Source organism: Humulus lupulus, chromosome 5 (genome assembly GCF_963169125.1).
Source record: "Humulus lupulus chromosome 5, drHumLupu1.1, whole genome shotgun sequence".
Taxonomy (NCBI): Eukaryota; Viridiplantae; Streptophyta; class Magnoliopsida; order Rosales; family Cannabaceae; genus Humulus; species Humulus lupulus.
In genome coordinates, this window is record NC_084797.1 from 191,600,915 (window position 1) to 191,614,169 (window position 13,255).

The following is a 13,255-nucleotide window of genomic DNA, read 5'->3' on the forward strand; positions in this document are numbered from 1 at the left end:
TTCAATTGATCTTATTTCTATCATTTTTATTGACTCTGTGTCGTTGACCAAATCGAGGGCCAACATTTTGGTGCTTTCATTGAGAGTTGAACTCAAGACCTTCAAGAAGATCAAATGGTAAAGACAACCAGGAAAGTGGGAATATGTCAAATCAACCTCCTCCACAAGATATATCAGAGGATGAGCCATAGGTGGAGTTGGAAGAGGAGGAGATGGATGCTGAAACATTGCGGTCAACTTTGATTGTATTGCAAGAAGAATTAGCCAATCTGAGAGCTAATCAAGAGAATGTAGCTGAGACAATGGTGTTGCAGCAAAGGGAGATTGATCGGCAACGCCAAGAGCTGAATGAGTGACAAGCTGACATGGACCGCTAGTAGACGGATGCCACTGCGGCCTTAGAGGCGACCATTCAATTGGCATGAGGATAGACTACACCTGCCTCCCAATCGAATCAGCCACCAAACACTCACCCTCAGAAAAATCTACATTCAGAGAATCCTCAATATCATCATAATCCACCACAACCAAGGAATCCTCAAAGACCAGAGTAACCTCCTGCTGCTCAATAGGAGAGGCCAGTCCAAGATTCTGAGCAGCGACCACCCTCTCGCATTGGTCGAGATAACAACAAAGGCAGAATAAGGCCAAGCAGCATCCCAGAAGCCCTAGACGCCAGGCAGCTGAGGAGAAAAACCCACCTAGCAGGGGACAATGTCCCTCGGGAAGTAGGAGACAGGCGGATTCAGGCTCTGCGGTCAGAGGTCCCCCACGACATAGTATTGTCAGAGGACCTACCGACCAACACAGGCCTCCCCCTGTTTATCAGGACGAGCTAGCGGTGAGAGAGGGAAATAGTGCGAATAGCAGGTCGCACCCTCATAGGTCACAATTTAGAGATGGCCATGATTATAATGAGGAGGATTCAGGCAGGAGGAACATTGGTCGACAACAGGAAGAGAGAGTCGAACGACAAAATCCTTTGCCAATGGAGAACATACCTGTAAGCCAAAATGCTGGGGGGCAACCTAAATAGACCAATGTCTTTGATCGACTAGGTTCATGTGAGCAAAGGCGAAGGGAAAGACACGATGAGTACTTCTCCTTAGCCCCAGTCACTCCAGCAATACCAAATGCTATTCAGGCCCAAATAGATGCCTTGAATAAGGCCGTCAGCAACTAGTTGGGAACAAGGTGTCCCATATAGAATTTGATCGGAGGAAGGGCACCCCATTCATTCATAGAATTGCTATAGCGGAAACTCCGAGCAAATTTAAGATGCCAATTTTACCCAACTTTACAGGAGGAGAAGATCATGTATCTCATGTTAACAAGTTTGAGATATAGATGGACTTCCAATAGGTGTGAGATGATGCTCGATGCAGGATTTTTCTTGCCACGTTATCCGAATCTGCTCAGGAGTGGTATTTCAAGTTCCCTCCGGCTAGCATAGTTTCCTGGGAAATGTTCGTAAATGAGTTTTATGGACAGTTCTATGGTTGTCGAATACACCCAACAGAGGCCAAGCAGTTGGTTGAGATTCGACAGAAGGAAGGAGAAACACTAAAGGGGTATATACTATGATTCATGTGAGCCGCTGCTCGGGCCAAATCTGTTGGAGATCAGGGAAAGATGATGGTGCTTACGACTGGAGTTCGGTGCCATTCTCCCCTCTAGAGTAGCTTACAAAATAATGGAGTCAAGAGCACTAAGGAATTCCTGGATCGAGCAGAAAAGTATATCAACTTGGAAGAGGCTATTGCTAATGAAGGGAAATCTCCTATGGATGACCAGGGTAAGAAGGAAGACCCCAACAAAGCTGGCAATGGGTCTGGCAAACCCAATGACAACAGCAAAAATAATGAAAAAATGGGGGGAAAAGGGCGAACAACGAGTCGACAACATCTGATAACAAGTGCCCCAAGCAAAATAGATACGAGCCAAGGTTCACCAATTACATTTCCCTGATCGATCGAGCTGAAGTATATCAAGCCAGTCATACCACTGTTCCCTTTCGGCGGCCAGCACCGATTAGAAAAGATATCTCCAAAAGGGACATGACCAAGTTTTGTTGCTTCCACAAGGACTTTTTCCATGACACCTATGAGTGTAACCAGCTCAAGGACAAGATCAAGTTCCTTATCCAAAAAGGACATCTAAGGAGGTATGTACAAGCAGGCAGAGGTTCTCAACAAGAGGCTCACGGAGGCAACGAGCAGGCGCCTGTACGCCAACGCTCGCCTCCTTTACAACCAGCTCCGGTTGTTGGTACATTGTTGACCATCTGCGGAGGACCACACATAGCAGGTGATAGTGGTAAGGCAAGGGAGAGATATGCCAGGACTCTACATCACGATCAGGACATCGAAATGCTAAATGTCGAGGAGTGAACTCCCAAAAAAGCTCGAGTAGAGGAAGAGTTAATAATTTTCTCTGAGCTAGACGCTCAACATGTTTGATTTCCCCACTCAGATCCTCTGGTCGTACACGTTTAGATTGCTAACATGATGGTAAAATGTGTGTTGGTAGATACAGGAAGCTCGATCAATATTTTGAATAAATCTTCACTGGAAAGAATGAAATTATCAGTGCAAGATTTAGAACCATGCAACCAAACCATCTACAGTTTTTCTGGCGAAGGACTCGCACCAACATGGTCGATTAGACTCCAAGTCACAGCAGGAGCTGCACTTACGAATAGGACATTACTTGCTACTTTCATAGTAGCTGATTGTCCGTCTGCATATAATGCTGTGATTGGAAGACCCATACTCGTCGATTTGTGAGCCATAACTTCAGTCTGGCATTTGGCCATGAAATTTTTGACTGACACAGGAGTTGCATGCATGTTGGGAAACCAGCGAGAAGCCAGAGAATGCTACAATTACTTAATCACAAAAGCAAGAAGAGGTAGATCAGGGGATAGAGCTGAAAAAAGGTTGCTGGTAGTAAACAAAACACAAGCCCAATCAGGTGAACAAGTCACCAAATAAGGTGTTGGCCAAATTGAGGATAGGGACTTAGATCCTCGATTTGGGGATTTTGAAGATAATGTGGGACCTGTGGAGGACCTCGAGGAGGTCCAGTTAGAAGAGACATATCCGACCAGGGTTGTGAAAGTCAGCAAAAAGTTAGAGACAACAACGAAAAATAAACTGGTAGAGTTTTAAAAGAAATACCAGGAGGTCTTTGCCTGATCACATAAAGATATGGTTGGGATAGACCCAACGGTGATCAGCCATGTCTTGAATATAGACAAAAACTTTCCACCTGTACAACAAGAAAGAAGGCTGCTCGACAAAGATAGATCTAAGGCCTTGAAAGAAGAAGTCGAGAAGTTGAAGGAAAATGGATTCATTAGGGTAGCATTTTATCCATCTTGGGTCTCTAATCCCGTACTAGTCCCCAAGCCAAATGGAAAATGGAGAATGTGTGTGGATTTCAGAGACCTTAACAAAGCCTGCCCAAAGGATTGTTTCCCACTTCCAAGAATCGACCAGCTGGTCGATGCTACGTCAGGACATGAAATTCTATCGTTGATGGATGCATACTCTGATTATATTCAATTTAGTATGCATCCACATGATGAGGATCACATTAGCTTTCGAACATATATAGGACTTTAGTGCTATAAAATAATGCCCTTTGGTTTGAAAAATGCTAGTGCGACCTACTAGCGGCTAGTCAACCACATGTTCAAAGACTTGAACGGCAATAACATGGAAGTCTATGTGGATGATATGCTGGTCAAGTAAAAAAAGGCCGAAGAACACATCAAGGACCTAAAAGAATGCTTCAACATCTTAAACAAATATCAAATGAAATTGGACCCTCTTAAGCGTTCTTTTGGTGTTGGATCAGGGAAATTTTTGGGATTCATAGTAAATTCACGAGGAATTGAGGCTAATCCCAAAAAAATTCAGGCACTGATCGAAATGCAGTCCCCTACCAAGATTATAGATGTTCAAAGCCTAACGGGAAGAATAGCGGCCCTAAGTAGATTCATATCAAAATCAACAGACAAGTGTGTTCCATTTTTTAATCTGCTCAGAGGCAACAAAAAGTTTGAATGGACAGAAAAGTGTGAACATGCCTTTCAGGCGTTAAAATCCCACATGTCGCAACCACCAATTTTGTCCAAACTGGTCGAAGGAGAAGCTTTGTTCATCTATTTAGCAATTACATAGTACGCAGCTAGTGCTATTTTAATCAGAGAAGATGACAACATTCAAAAAGCAGTATACTACGTAAGCAAGAGGCTAGTGGGAGTAGAACTACGATATCTGCCCATAGAGAAATTAGCGTATTGCTTGATTCTGACATCTAGAAAGCTGTGAACCTACTTTCAGGCTCACCCCATCATAGTGGTTACCGACCAACCACTACAACAAGTTCTACAAAAACTAGAAGTCGCTGGTCGGCTACTAAAATGGGCAGTTGAGTTAGGGCAATTCGAAATTTCCTATGCGCCATGAGTAGCTATAAAGGGACAGGCCCTAGTGGATTTCGTTGCAGAATTCACCAGATTCCCTGCTAGCAAACCGTTGATAGAGACTGGTGATCAAAATCAATCCCCTACTTGGAAGCTGTTCGTAGACGGTTCATCCAACGAGCACAACTCAGGGGCAGGGTTGATTTTAATTACACCTGAAGGACATCGGTTTCACTGTGCGATCAGATTCGACTTTACAGTACGAGGCTCTGCTCACAGGATTAAGACTAGCCAAAGATATAGATATAAGATCACTAGAAGTATATAGTGATTCTCAATTAGTAGTTAATCAAATTATGGGAGAATATCAGGCCAGGGGTCTCAAGATGGTGGCTTATTTGAACAAAGAAAAGGACTTGCTGGCATGGTTTGAAAAGTATACTCTCCAACAAGTTCCTCACGATCAGAACTCAAATGTTGATGCCTTAGCCAAGTTGGCAAGCACTAAAGATGCTGATGCCTTGAGCATAGTACTCGTCGAACATTTGTCAGCGCAAGATTCGTGTACACGTGGGATATATGTGTCTACTCAGTGACTACAATCAAGTTGACCAATGACCAGAAGAGAAGTTGCTCGATGGATTTAAGAAGAATGCTCAACCGTACGGTAGAGGCTGTGCTCGCATGTACAACCAGGTCTGGTTGTGGTAACAAAGTCACATTTCAAATACAGTTATAAGATATTTTATCCTATTTTTATGTAAAGATTATGTTTTCTGTAATTTTTCAAATATGTATAAATCAAGGTGTATTGAGCCCCATCAGCCCACAAGTAGATTCTTGAGCCTATAAATAAGACTCAAGGGAATCTTTGAGAAAAAAAACCCTGGATACCTTTTCAGAGCTTGTGAAACTCAGTAACCCCTTGTTTGTTGATCGCAGGTTTCATAAGATATCAATAACAACATTAAGTGGAAGTAGCTTATTGCCAATATCTGGGGCCAAACCAATATAAAATTTGGTGTTGTTTATCTTCTTGAGTTCAATTGATCTTATTTTTATCATTTTTATTGACTCCGTGTCGTTGACCGAATCGAGTGTCAACAACTGTGCATAAATATGGTATACATTTAATAAAGATAATTCCTATTTACATAGGGATACGATTGCCTGACAGAGTATAACCCTGTTATCTCAGACAATAAATGTGCAATACAACCTGGACATTAATGAGCGTATAGTGTGCCTCCGAGTCTTTCGAGATCCTTCAGTATGCGTCATGACCAGGTTTCCACGAGCTGAACATATTTAGGGCGCCCTAAAGGGGATCCGGCCACTACATGTCTTGAACTGTACTGTCATCCTAAGAGGTGACCTGCCAATTACCTGAATGCCACACTTCCAAGTCCTAACTCGAGCTGCTCACATCATCACTAGCTAGATGTTCTACTATGCTTTTTCCATATATTCATGTGCCAAGTGTACCCCTAGCTGATTGATTAAACTTGTGCTAATTTTTAGGGTACAACACTTGTAAACACTTATTTTGGGATCCCATGTACAGACTCAAACTTTTAAATGAAAATAACTATTATTATGATAAAAAATTTTAAACCCTAATTCGTTAATTACCCTTAGTTATACGTTTATATCCAAATGACTTGGTTAGCAAGTCCATAACTATTAAAAATACACAGTGTAATGCTTTTGGCTATCCATGGCGTTACAGCATGACCCTGTAGCAATACATGCCCATGTTTGTCATAAACAATGTGTGCTCTTGTTTGCGGGATGCATCGTTATCTAATTGTATTATGAGTAGACGTTCATTAATGACAACATCTCATGTCCGGAGGTGGCGTTGATAAGCTGGTCAATCCGCGGAAGCGGAAATCAATCTTTGGGGCACACTTTGTTAAGGTCACTAAAGTCAATGCACATTCTCCAGGTACTGTTCGGTTTACGTACGAGCATCAGATTAGCGACCCATGGGGGATAGAGGGTCTTTTGGATGAAGCCATTCTCTTCCAACCTCTTTACTTCGCCTTTCAGCGCTTCATATATCTCGGCATCTAGGGATCGTCGCTTCTAGCGGACATGAGATTCCTTCAGGTCTATGCTCAGGAAGTGGCTAATGACAGATGGGCTGATGCCTACCATGTTATTGTGGGGCCAAGAAAAAATGTCTTGATTCTTTCGTAGGAAATCGATCAAATCGGTCTTCACATCACTATTCAGGTTCTTCCAAACCATCACCTTTCGGGTGGAGTCACCATCCTTCAATTCCATTTCTTCGAGCTCTTTGACAAGTCCAACCAGTCTTTCTTCATCCCCAAAGAGAGGATCCAACTCTTCCCTGCTTTGGGACTCATTTCATAAGATGTGTGGCTTGGGTCTCCATCGCTGACGACGCTGTCCTTGCGATCGTCGTTGGCGGTGGAGTTGGCAGTGCAGTTGTGTTGGGAATAATGTCCTTAAAGTAATTGTAGTTGACAAATGTTTTAAATGAAATAAATAATTGAATTATATATATAGACTATGTCCAATATTATATTGATAATATTAAGTAAATATCAGAAAATTCCAAAGTTTATCTATGTGGTCTTAATCTCATACTGGTATGAGAGGATCGAGATTAAGATAATAAACTTAAAACAGTTCATAGTAAAATAAATTTATGGAATCTTTAGATTAATTGCTACTAGTACGGTCCACTAGTATTATGAATACATGTGACCTAGATCCAGGTTACTAGTATAGTAGGACACTTTAGTGGATGTACTTTGCATGCTGAGAGTATGTAGAACTAGACCAGATGTGATTTATTAATGCTTGTTTAAACATCGTTTCATAGTATTAATCAAACACATCAAATGATGATCATATATATCATGATCTTAATCTTGAGGTTGCTATGAACTCCTATATATGTCATCTGAACCTTTGATTCATGCGTTAAGGTTTGTCAGAATGATCAGGCTAAGAACGATTGTTTTGGGGACTCAATGATGTATATGGTTGGGAAGGTAGTTTAATAGATATGAAATCTATACCTTCTTATAGATTGAATATTGGTTCCTTATTGGGTTGGCTTTGGAACTGAAAAGGTTATGAGCACTCACATCGCAAACTTGTTGTGACACAACCTTCACTAGTAAAGTCAATGGTACTCTAGGAACAAGATATAACTAAAAGGGTAAAACAATAATTTTATTCCCTTTTAGTTATGAACCATTAATAGAGGATTAACGTTGTATGTAATGATTATATCAGTGGACACTTTATTTTTAAATAAAATACTCAGTAAATATATGTTTATAATTATCAAGAGTTCAATCTCATATTATAGTGGAGTAATCATGAGATTAAGAAATATGATAATTTAATCAAGGAGCTTTGATTAATAATGTAATATTTATTGGAGCTTTTTATTATAGGTCCATAGGTCCCCACGGTGGCTCTATTAACACCATATCAAGGTAAGAGTTGATACAATAGTATAACTGTAATTTGGGAATTTTAGAAGAATTTTATTCTTCTGGTCAAGTATACAATTATATGATAATTGAGGTTGAATAATTAATTTAGAATTAATTATTAATTTTCAAAAATATATTTATTAATTTAAATATATAAATTTTTGACATTCATATATATAAATAAATTAATTAATTTTTGAAATTAATCATTTTATTTGAGTGGAAGAAAATAAAATTGGTAAGTCAAAAATAGTTTTTTTGATTTATTGAATTTTAAAAGATGATGATAACGATGATCATCAATTTGAATTTTGAATTTAAAATATAAATTTTGAAATATGGTTGTCATCTTTTCCTTAAAAAGATAAACACCTTATTTTGTAGGAGATTGATTTTAGTTAATAAATAAATAAAAGAAAAATACAAAATCTCTGAAAGGGAATAGTAGGTCACGCAAGACACAGTCCAGAGACTGTGCCGTGTGTGTATCAGATATACTGATAGTGTATCGGTGTAGTTTTTATTTTATTTATTTAATTAATTAATAATTTAAAAATAGTTTTTTCAAATTTGGTAAGTTAGATATTTACCTAAATCAAATCATGTCGACATTATGGTATTGAATAATAAGGTAATAGAAATATCTCTATATATATGATATAGAATAAAAAAAAGATAAAAAAACACAACATAACAAAACAACACAATACACAATTCAGAATAGTTCTTAGAATTTTTGTAAAAAAAAAACTCTTTCTTCTTCTTCTTCTTTATTCTAGCCATTCTCAGACCATAATCCAAGTTCTCATGTGTTGAGAAATACTTGTGATTCCTAAAAATACAAACTCATATTCTCTATGTACCCACACACATCTTGAGGTGTAGAGAACACTCCGGAAGATCATGGTTTGAGTGCTCAAAGCTTTGGATAGGAAGATCGATAAATATACGAAAGGACTCAAGGACACTTGATAGGCTTCAAGAGGTAAAAGTTCATGTTCTTGTATGTTTATATGCTATATATAAATGTATTGTATATTTATATATATGTGTTGCATGATTAATAATATTATATGTTAATATTTCTGGACTATTTTCTTGGTCATATAATCTGTTTATATGATTAATGAAATTTTTTATTGTTATATACAATGGGCCCACCACACTATTTTCGCTGCGTGCTCTGAATGTTTTTCCAACAATTGGTACCAGAGCAAGTCATTAATCTATGCATATTATTAATTGTTGTGTGGGATTATATGCATTTTTATATTATATATGATATATGTTTGAATGGATAGATGTTTATTTTCATGATGATAGATTCTTAAGGGTTGTTTATAATGGTGCTTTTGGGTTTATGAATTGTTCTTAAAATTTCTAGATGAAATATGTAAGCCATTTTGGGGCATAGGAATTTTGTAATTTTTTCTTTAAAAATTATGGGTAAAAGTTCTATTGGAGTCCGAGCCCCAAGTTGCTGCCCGCGCACTAGCTCAGTCGCGCCCCTACGCCTACCTGTTGCCACAGCCGCGCCCTTGCGCACGAGCCCAACCCTTGTGTGCTCGTAGCCGCGCCCCTGCGCACCTATTGCGCCTCCACGCCCAGCCGTGCCCACGCCAGCTCTCAGCCAAGCCTCCTCTAGTCGCCGCCCCTTTTTGGTACAACCTAGGGTTTGTATCAAACAAACCCTAGTGTGTTGCTACCATAATTATTTTTAATTATTCATTTAATCCAAAATCAGAAATTAAATTAAAATGGTTTTAATTTAGAAATTTATTTAATTGAAATAATGTTAATTATTTCCCCTACTTAAAAATATTTTAATTGTTATCTTCCATAATTAAAATTGTTTTAATTAAAATATCTAAAATTGAAATTATCTTGAATTTTAATTTATTAAAATTGAATTGTCTAATTTTATTTTTGAATTAAATTACCCAAATTCAAATTGGACCTTAGAAACTTTTGGGTGTTAAAATCCAAAGTTGAATTATTTTAAAAGTTTGTTTAAAATAATTAAAAAGTTGTATAATTCAAAATGGATATGGAAAATGGTGGCATTGGCTCAACAAGACTACATCTCAATGTTCAAGATCAAAGTGTTTTTATCAGGCCTTAGTTAGTCTAGGTTACATTTTCATGTATTCTTTGCAAATGTTGTAATTTTTCTAGAAATACCAAAAAGTTACCATACCCGCTTTTATTTATTTATTATAAATGTTTGAATGTCATTAAAATGTTTAATATTTTGTCATGCATTATAACATGCCTTTCATATACTCACATAGTATGCAACTAGCATGCACTACATTCGTGTAGAAACATGCCATTAGGAACGTCATATGTATATTTTTTTGTATGTCTATATTTGATAATTCATATAATAATAAATTTAGTTTTAATTAACTAAGATAGTAAATCAAAATTAAAGTTGTTTAATTTGTTGTTTTAATGAAAAAATGTTTTATTAAAATAAAAATGATACTCTCTTAACTAAAGCAAAATTAGAATTAGAATTATGGGCACAATTTTGTTTTTGTTTTGCTTAATTAGATTAGTAATTGTTAGAATATCATTTGGTAAAAATAATTAAATTTATTTTTACAACTAAATTAAAAAATATTGATTTTGTGAATAACACACTTTTCCAAAATAGTGAGTGGGAGAGGGAGTTATGACAATAAGTCTCATGGTCTCCATTATTGGTTGAACATCGAGAGGCATAGGAAGAGCCTCGTGTCGCCTTTGTTTGCGGCCTCCCTAAGGAAAGACTTCGAATATGTTTATTTTATCTCAAGGTTGAATTCTCTTATGAGAATATAATTAGTGATGTATTTCAAGTTTGACTGACCCTAAGGCACACTCTTGAGTCAAGTCATTGATTGAAAATAATGGGTTACACTCCAAAGGTGTATCTAGGCTTTCGAGCACGACTAGTGTATCTTGACCAAACTAGTGGTAGTTCATAAGTCAAAAGAGAAAAATGCGTTTTTAAGTTTTCACTTATGAAATTGAGATTTTTCTCAAAATTAATTTGGAGTTAGTCTGGCCTACCCCAAAGCGGTCCATTAATTTTCAAATTAATTTATCGTGGATTAGTATACTTAATCTAATATTCTCAATGTAAAAATTTCTGGGACGAATCCTATGAAATATAATCCATGAGTATCTAATTTCACTGAACCATTATGGGCAGCGGGTACTTACTCGGGACAGCTCCAATCTCCTTTTTTTATTTCAAACTCGCTTTTGCCAACACTTTTAGGACCATCATGCTTGCATTTTAGGCAACGTAAATTTTTGGAGAAGTTCATAAAATTGCAACTAAAAAATAAAAAGGAAGGCATTAGCCAATGGACTTAAACTTGATGGAATTGCTTGCTATAAATAAGTATGTGGATTCAAAAAGTAAACGGCAAAAGGCAAAAGGCAGAAACAAACAAAAACAAAAAAACCCTCTCCATTTGATAGGAGTACCCTTTATCCCTGACCCCGTTGCCATAATAATATTGATAAAAGTTAAGATCCAAGGAATTTATGAATAAATCATTCAATACTTTTTATTTTAATCCAAAGCAAGGAAAAAATTATTAATGAAACAGAAAATTAAAAGAATGTCACTTTATGAACTTACTTAAGACATATCCAATCTCCTCTCTTCATTTCAACATTATTCGACATATCATCATCTGTCAAACTCAACGATTTTTCTTTCTGCTTCGGAACTTTGGCAGCAAGCTTTGGAAGTGAAGGATCAACCGACATTTCACTGAGCTCAAGCAACTCCGAAAGTAGTTTTCTTGCAGATGATTCAACAAGCTCTCTACCAACAGGTTTTTCACCCCCTGAGATAACAATTGGATCTAGAGCATAAAAGAGCAATATACGCACTATATCCACTGTCTGGGCATCTTCTTCAAATTCCTTCAATATTGTATAAGCTCTATCACAGGAACCTCATAGATTGCAAGCACTACAAACCTGAATCCAAGAAAATACTAAATAATTCAGAAAGAGATGTTGCAATTTTCCTGACTTTTACCTCTCCAAGTCAAAACCATGAAACTTCCACTCAAAAATTAAATGTATATTAAGGCTTGCCATACATAATACTAGTGTATCAACAAGTTTTTGCATCATATAAACTTGAGCATATGGCTTCTTTTCTCAAAATTTAAATGCTAAAATATTACAAAGAGGAAAATCACATACATCCCCTTCATCGAGTCTGACATAGGCTCTCAATCTTTTAGTTGAATTAACAGCTTTCCTTAGCAGATTAGGACATCCACTTCCAACAACCACCTCAATATCTTTCATCGACAATGATCTACATATGTAACATTAGACCACAAAAAAAAGTTAATTCTTTATATATTTATAATGTTAAACCATGAAAATGCTCCCAAGATAACTAGTGAAAGCCCATGAAAGTGTGCTTGTGTTGGTGTTCAACTCAAACAAACAACCACACGAGATGAAGAAAATAGCTTTCATAGTTGGCTGACTTAGTTTCACACACTTGTATGTATATACAAACATTGACCAAATATATGGAAAATTGAGACAAAGTATGAATAAAGTTGACATTAGAATGCTTTGTTTGTTCCATTGTTTCTCAAAAATAAATCCAAGAAAAGGTGCTCACACTTGTTGAGTCGTTTTCTCAAACTTGATACCTTATTGCTAACATAGATTAGTCTATGCAAATTGAGCAAAAAAAAAAGCAGAGTAAATATCATACGAATTTATATCTTCCTCTTCAAAGAGTTTTACTAAAGCATGTTTAAAATACAAATTTATCTTGAATACTTTCTACTCAAGCATTCTGTAACCAAGAAAAGTTTCTTGATTTGTATTATTGCTTCATTAAAATTCCAATAACTAACATATATTTTACAGGATATGTCTAACAAAACAGGAAAAACGACATCTCTATATATCATCAGTAAAAAATACTGCATATAAACACATAAAATTCAAGCACGGTGATTGTAACCTACCATAAACAAAACCAATAAATACCATGAACTATTAAAAAAGAAATTTCAAAGTTAATTAACTTGATTATTAATTGCAAAAGGTACGGAAGTATGTTCTCTTAACTTTTTTTATTTTATTAATATCATACAAATGTTAGAGGAGGTTGAATATCTTAAATATTCATTCGTAAAGAAGTAGGTTCTGAGATTAAAATTGTGTGATGCGGTGATAACGGAAGGTTGAAAACTTGTGTGTCTTAGAGAAGTAGGTTCTGGAAAATTTGTTTGTATGTTGCGGTGATATAAGGAAGAAAACTTATTGTGTGTTGTTTGAATTTTTTTACTTGGTATTGATAGAT

At 36.8% G+C, this 13,255-nt stretch overlaps 1 pseudogene; it reads right to left on the reverse strand.

Annotated features, from left to right (window-relative positions):
• Window positions 1-11,117: 11,117 nt before the first annotated feature.
• LOC133779793 (zinc finger protein VAR3, chloroplastic-like) lies at window positions 11,118-12,607 on the reverse strand (annotated as a pseudogene).
• Window positions 12,608-13,255: the final 648 nt, after the last annotated feature.